Genomic DNA, 7,500 nt, shown 5'->3' on the forward strand with positions numbered 1-7,500 from the left:
CTCCACGGCTCATCGGGCGACCGCCGTCACCGAGCCCCTCCGGCCACGCGGCGAATGCCGAGGCCAGGCCGCGCGCCCCACCGCTGCCCTTCCGACACGGACACGCTGGCAAACAGGTCGGGAGCGGGGGAACCGGGCGCCGCCACCGCGGCGGGCTGGCCGGGCCTTGCTCGGGGAGGAGGCTCTCGGGCGAGGGCCGGGGAAAAAAAAAGCCCGGCCGCGTCGACCCCCGGCTGCCGGCCACTGCCACCGGACCGGCTGCCGGAAAAATGCCTGCCGGAGCGGGCCCCGGCTTAAGGCCAGGCGGAAAAGGGACGAGGCGCCGCCGCCTCACCTGCCACCGATCGTCCCAGGGGGGCCGCCCCCCCTTCAACCGGGCCGGCACGGCAGCCGACCGGAGCGGAGCAACACACACGCGGGGCTTCTCACCGCCTCGCTGCGGCCAGCGAGCGGCTTCTCGACACGGTCTTTCGGGCCGTCTCTCTCGGCTCTCGGCTCTCTCTCTGGTGGCCCTTCACACTGCCCATTCTCTTCTCTCTGGCTTCTCGGGCAGCTCTCCCCCCGAAAGAGCGCCCTGGGCAGGACGGGAACCGGGACCAAGCCACGCGGCTCACCCGGCCTAGGCGGCACTCGCTCTGCCCCGACGACCGCGCGGCGCGGCCGCCCTATCCTCCGCCTTGCGACGCAGGCACCCTGGAAACCTGCGGGGACGCGGCCCGTCACCTCGCTCCCAATATACGGAAAGATAAGTCCAAGGCCGCCGACGCCTCCAAGGAGACGAGTGGAAGTCGACCGGGAGGGTGCGCCAGCGCAGGCCGACCGCTACGTCGACATAGCCGGAGGCAGCCTGGAACAGCGACCCCTTGGTGAACTTCCGCAGGCGGCCGCGACACCAGGTCTACCCGGGCGGACGGAGACCAGGTCTACCCCGGCTCCGGGATACCAGGTCTACCCCGGCCGCCGGGTACAAGGTCTACCCCGTCTCCGGGATACCAGGTCTACCCCGGCCGCCGGGTACAAGGTCTACCCCGTCTCCTGGATACCAGGTCTACCCCGGCCGCCGGGTACAAGGTCTACCCCGGCTCCTGGATACCAGGTCTACCCCGGCCGCCGGGTACAAGGTCTACCCCGTCTCCGGGATACCAGGTCTACCCCGGCCGCCGGGTACAAGGTCTACCCCGTCTCCTGGATACCAGGTCTACCCCGGCCGCCGGGTACAAGGTCTACCCCGGCTCCTGGATACCAGGTCTACCCCGGCCGCCGGGTACAAGGTCTACCCCGTCTCCGGGATACCAGGTCTACCCCGGCCGCCGGGTACAAGGTCTACCCCGGCTCCGGGATACCAGGTCTACCCCGGCCGCCGGGTACAAGGTCTACCCCGGCTCCGGGATACCAGGTCTACCCCGGCCGCCGGGTACAAGGTCTACCCCGTCTCCGGGATACCAGGTCTACCACGGCCGCCGGGTACAAGGTCTACCCCGTCTCCTGGATACCAGGTCTACCCCGGCCGCCGGGTACAAGGTCTACCCCGTCTCCGGGATACCAGGTCTACCCCGGCCGCCGGGTACAAGGTCTACCCCGGCCGCCGGGTACAAGGTCTACCCCGGCTCCGGGATACCAGGTCTACCCCGGCCGCCGGGTACAAGGTCTACCCCGTCTCCTGGATACCAGGTCTACCCCGGCCGCCGGGTACAAGGTCTACCCCGTCTCCGGGGTACCAGGTCTACCCCGGCCGCCGGGTACAAGGTCTACCCCGTCTCCTGGATACCAGGTCTACCCCGGCCGCCGGGTACAAGGTCTACCCCGTCTCCGGGGTACCAGGTCTACCCCGGCCGCCGGGTACAAGGTCTACCCCGTCTCCGGGATACCAGGTCTACCCCGGCCGCCGGGTACAAGGTCTACCCCGTCTCCGGGATACCAGGTCTACCCCGGCCGCCGGGTACAAGGTCTACCCCGTCTCCGGGATACCAGGTCTACCCCGGCCGCCGGGTACAAGGTCTACCCCGGCTCCGGGATACCAGGTCTACCCCGGCCGCCGGGTACAAGGTCTACCCCGGCTCCGGGATACCAGGTCTACCCCGGCCGCCGGGTACAAGGTCTACCCCGGCTCCGGGATACCAGGTCTACCCCGGCCGCCGGGTACAAGGTCTACCCCGTCTCCTGGATACCAGGTCTACCCCGGCCGCCGGGTACAAGGTCTACCCCGTCTCCTGGATACCAGGTCTACCCCGGCCGCCGGGTACAAGGTCTACCCCGGCTCCTGGATACCAGGTCTACCCCGGCCGCCGGGTACAAGGTCTACCCCGTCTCCGGGATACCAGGTCTACCCCGGCCGCCGGGTACAAGGTCTACCCCGTCTCCGGGATACCAGGTCTACCCCGGCCGCCGGGTACAAGGTCTACCCCGTCTCCGGGATACCAGGTCTACCCCGGCCGCCGGGTACAAGGTCTACCCCGGCTCCTGGATACCAGGTCTACCCCGGCCGCCGGGTACAAGGTCTACCCCGTCTCCTGGATACCAGGTCTACCCCGGCCGCCGGGTACAAGGTCTACCCCGGCTCCTGGATACCAGGTCTACCCCGGCCGCCGGGTACAAGGTCTACCCCGGCTCCTGGATACCAGGTCTACCCCGGCCGCCGGGTACAAGGTCTACCCCGGCTCCTGGATACCAGGTCTACCCCGGCCGCCGGGTACAAGGTCTACCCCGGCTCCGGGATACCAGGTCTACCCCGGCCGCCGGGTACAAGGTCTACCCCGTCTCCGGGATACCAGGTCTACCCCGGCCGCCGGGTACAAGGTCTACCCCGGCTCCTGGATACCAGGTCTACCCCGGCCGCCGGGTACAAGGTCTACCCCGGCTCCTGGATACCAGGTCTACCCCGGCCGCCGGGTACAAGGTCTACCCCGTCTCCGGGATACCAGGTCTACCCCGGCCGCCGGGTACAAGGTCTACCCCGTCTCCGGGATACCAGGTCTACCCCGGCCGCCGGGTACAAGGTCTACCCCGGCTCCGGGATACCAGGTCTACCCCGGCCGCCGGGTACAAGGTCTACCCCGGCTCCTGGATACCAGGTCTACCCCGGCCGCCGGGTACAAGGTCTACCCCGTCTCCGGGATACCAGGTCTACCCCGGCCGCCGGGTACAAGGTCTACCCCGTCTCCTGGATACCAGGTCTACCCCGGCCGCCGGGTACAAGGTCTACCCCGGCTCCGGGATACCAGGTCTACCCCGGCCGCCGGGTACAAGGTCTACCCCGTCTCCGGGATACCAGGTCTACCCCGGCCGCCGGGTACAAGGTATACCCCGTCTCCTGGATACCAGGTCTACCCCGGCCGCCGGGTACAAGGTCTACCCCGGCTCCTGGATACCAGGTCTACCCCGGCCGCCGGGTACAAGGTCTACCCCGTCTCCGGGATACCAGGTCTACCCCGGCCGCCGGGTACAAGGTCTACCCCGGCTCCGGGATACCAGGTCTACCCCGGCCGCCGGGTACAAGGTCTACCCCGTCTCCTGGATACCAGGTCTACCCCGGCCGCCGGGTACAAGGTCTACCCCGGCTCCTGGATACCAGGTCTACCCCGGCCGCCGGGTACAAGGTCTACCCCGTCTCCTGGATACCAGGTCTACCCCGGCCGCCGGGTACAAGGTCTACCCCGGCTCCTGGATACCAGGTCTACCCCGGCCGCCGGGTACAAGGTCTACCCGGTCTCCGGGATACCAGGTCTACCCCGGCCGCCGGGTACAAGGTCTACCCCGTCTCCGGGATACCAGGTCTACCCCGGCCGCCGGGTACAAGGTCTACCCCGTCTCCGGGATACCAGGTCTACCCCGGCCGCCGGGTACAAGGTCTACCCCGTCTACGGGATACCAGGTCTACCCCGGCCGCCGGGTACAAGGTCTACCCCGTCTCCGGGATACCAGGTCTACCCCGGCCGCCGGGTACAAGGTCTACCCCGTCTCCTGGATACCAGGTCTACCCCGGCCGCCGGGTACAAGGTCTACCCCGGCTCCTGGATACCAGGTCTACCCCGGCCGCCGGGTACAAGGTCTACCCCGGCTCCTGGATACCAGGTCTACCCCGGCCGCCGGGTACAAGGTCTACCCCGGCTCCTGGATACCAGGTCTACCCCGGCCGCCGGGTACAAGGTCTAGCCCGGCTCCGGGATACCAGGTCTACCCCGGCCGCCGGGTACAAGGTATACCACGTCTCCTGGATACCAGGTCTACCCCGGCCGCCGGGTACAAGGTCTACCCCGGCTCCTGGATACCAGGTCTACCCCGGCCGCCGGGTACAAGGTCTACCCCGGCTCCGGGATACCAGGTCTACCCCGGCCGCCGGGTACAAGGTATACCACGTCTCCTGGATACCAGGTCTACCCCGGCCGCCGGGTACAAGGTCTACCCCGGCTCCTGGATACCAGGTCTACCCCGGCCGCCGGGTACAAGGTATACCCCGTCTCCTGGATACCAGGTCTACCCCGGCCGCCGGGTACAAGGTCTACCCCGGCTCCTGGATACCAGGTCTACCCCGGCCGCCGGGTACAAGGTCTACCCCGGCTCCTGGATACCAGGTCTACCCCGGCCGCCGGGTACAAGGTCTACCCCGGCTCCTGGATACCAGGTCTACCCCGGCCGCCGGGTACAAGGTCTACCCCGTCTCCGGGATACCAGGTCTACCCCGGCCGCCGGGTACAAGGTCTACCCCGGCTCCTGGATACCAGGTCTACCCCGGCCGCCGGGTACAAGGTTTACCCCGGCTCCGGGATACCAGGTGTAGCCCGGGGGGCCGGACAACGGGTCTACCCCGGCGCCCGGAGGAAAAGTCTATTCCGGGGCCATGGCAAGAGGTATTTCCCCATACCCGGGTAGTAGAGCGTTTCTCAATGGCCGGCTTTACCTTTTTTTGCCTGGTGGGGGTGGGGGGGGCGGGCGCGAGGGGGGGGGCTCGGTGTGGGTTTTTGTGGGGGGTGGGGGAATGTGCGTTGCGGGACTTTTGGTTCGAGTTTTCTGGGTTTGTTTTAGGAGTTACGGGGTTATCCCTTTGTTTTTTGTGGCTTGGTTCCCCTTGGTCTGGTTTGGGGTTCGGGTTTCATTTCCCGCGCTTCCCCTTTCCTCCCTTCTCGAAGAGAACGACTCTTCTGTTCCCTCGGCGCAAGAAACTGATCCGGAAAAGGAATTTTCTTGGCGAACTTTATTTCTTTCCCTCTGGTACCCAGAGCGATCCCAGACCAAGCTGACAGGCAGCCTGCGTCAGCCTGCCGTCGAAGCAGCGTCAGCAGCCCCCTCCGCCCGGGGTGCCGCGCAGCCCTACCCGGCCGAACGGAATTTCAGTGGGGCCAGCGCGCAAGGGAAGCGAGGGAGGGAGGGAGGGACGGGGGGGCGAGGGGGGGAAGGGAGGGAGAGAGAGACAGAGAGAGAGGGGCACGGTGACACACACGCCGGCTCCACACACTCGCAATCCGACGCCGCCCCCTCAGAGCCCGCCCATCGACGGTTGGGGGCGCCCCGCCTGAAGACTTTCCCCGCCTCCGCCCATCGACGGTTGGGGGCGCCCCGCCCTGCCCCATCAGACTCCCCGGCGCCGCTCGCAGACTACTTTCCCCACCCCCGTCGCCGTCCCCCGCCCGCTCTCTCCTCGGCCGGTTCGCACACCCGCAGCGGCGGGAGGGCCAGGAGCGGGCCGACACCGAGGAAGGCGGGTCCTTCGGCCAGCAGGGCCGGGGCCCGCGGCAGAGGCGGCCCCTTTGCCGAGAAGCCTTCTCTTCGGCTCTCGCCCAGCCTTCTGCTTTGACGGCCTTCTTTCCTTGACGCTCCAGCCCGGCCTGGCCCCGTCCGAGCCCGGGGCAGGACGGCAGCGGGGTGGGGGGGAGGGGGGTCGAGCGGCTGAAGGCAGTGAGGGATCCGGAGACGGAGGCAGGAGCCGGGCCGCTGTCGCTTTGGGCACGGAGGAGGCGGGAGCGCTGCCGGCTCCCAACGGCCGGCTCCTTCCCTCTCTAGACCGGCGCCGGGCGGCCGGAGGGTGGGTCGTGCGCGGGACAGCAGGTCCGCCCGGGACACCAGGGCGACAGGTCTGCCGCAGCAGCCGGGCGGCCGGAGGCCGGGCCCGGAGTAGGACGACAGGTCTACCCCGGCTCCCGGAAGACCAGGTCTACCCCGAGGCTTCCGTGCACCAGGTCTACCCCGGCTCCCGGAACACCAGGTCTACCCCGGCTCCAGGGGAACAGGCCTACCCCGGCGCCCGGAATTCCAGGTCTACCCCGGCTCCCGGAAGACCAGGTCTACCCCGGCTCCAGGAGAACAGGCCTACCCCGGCGCCCGGAATTCCAGGTCTACCCCGGCTCCCGGAAGACCAGGTCTACCCCGGCGCCCGGAAGACCAGGTCTACCCCGAGGCTTCCGTGCACCAGGTCTACCCCGGCGCCCGGAACACCAGGTCTACCCCGAGGCTTCCGTGCACCAGGTCTACCCTGGCGCCCGGAACACCAGGTCTACCCCGGCTCCAGGGGAACAGGCCTACCCCGGCGCCCGGAATTCCAGGTCTACCCCGGCGCCCGGAAGACCAGGTCTACCCCGAGGCTTCCGTGCACCAAGTCTACCCCGGCGCTCGGAACACCAGGTCTACCCCGGCTCCCGGAACACCAGGTCTACCCCGGCTCCAGGGGAACAGGCCTACCCCGGCGCCCGGAATTCCAGGTCTACCCCGGCGCCCGGAAGACCAGGTCTACCCCGAGGCTTCCGTGCACCAAGTCTACCCCGGCGCTCGGAACACCAGGTCTACCCCGGCTCCCGGAACACCAGGTCTACCCCGGCTCCAGGGGAACAGGCCTACCCCGGCGCCCGGAATTCCAGGTCTACCCCGGCTCCCGGAAGACCAGGTCTACCCCGGCTCCAGGAGAACAGGCCTACCCCGGCGCCCGGAATTCCAGGTCTACCCCGGCTCCCGGAAGACCAGGTCTACCCCGGCGCCCGGAAGACCAGGTCTACCCCGAGGCTTCCGTGCACCAGGTCTACCCCGGCGCCCGGAAGACCAGGTCTACCCCGAGGCTTCCGTGCACCAGGTCTACCCCGGCGCCCGGAACACCAGGTCTACCCCGGCTCCAGGGGAACAGGCCTACCCCGGCGCCCGGAATTCCAGGTCTACCCCGGCGCCCGGAAGACCAGGTCTACCCCGAGGCTTCCGTGCACCAAGTCTACCCCGGCGCTCGGAACACCAGGTCTACCCCGGCTCCCGGAACACCAGGTCTACCCCGGCTCCAGGGGAACAGGCCTACCCCGGCGCCCGGAATTCCAGGTCTACCCCGGCGCCCGGAAGACCAGGTCTACCCCGAGGCTTCCGTGCACCAGGTCTACCCCGGCTCCCGGAACACCAGGTCTACCCCGGCGCCGGGCGGCCGGAGGCCTAAGTCCGCCTCCAGGACACCAGGTCTACCTAGCCCGGCGCCTGGCCTCGCGAGGACCACGTCCGGTGCCGGGACAGCAGGCCTGCCGCCCGGCCGAGCGG

Source organism: Lonchura striata, chromosome 33 (genome assembly GCF_050655825.1).
Source record: "Lonchura striata isolate lonStrDom1 chromosome 33, ASM5065582v1, whole genome shotgun sequence".
Lineage (NCBI taxonomy): Eukaryota > Metazoa > Chordata > Aves > Passeriformes > Estrildidae > Lonchura > Lonchura striata.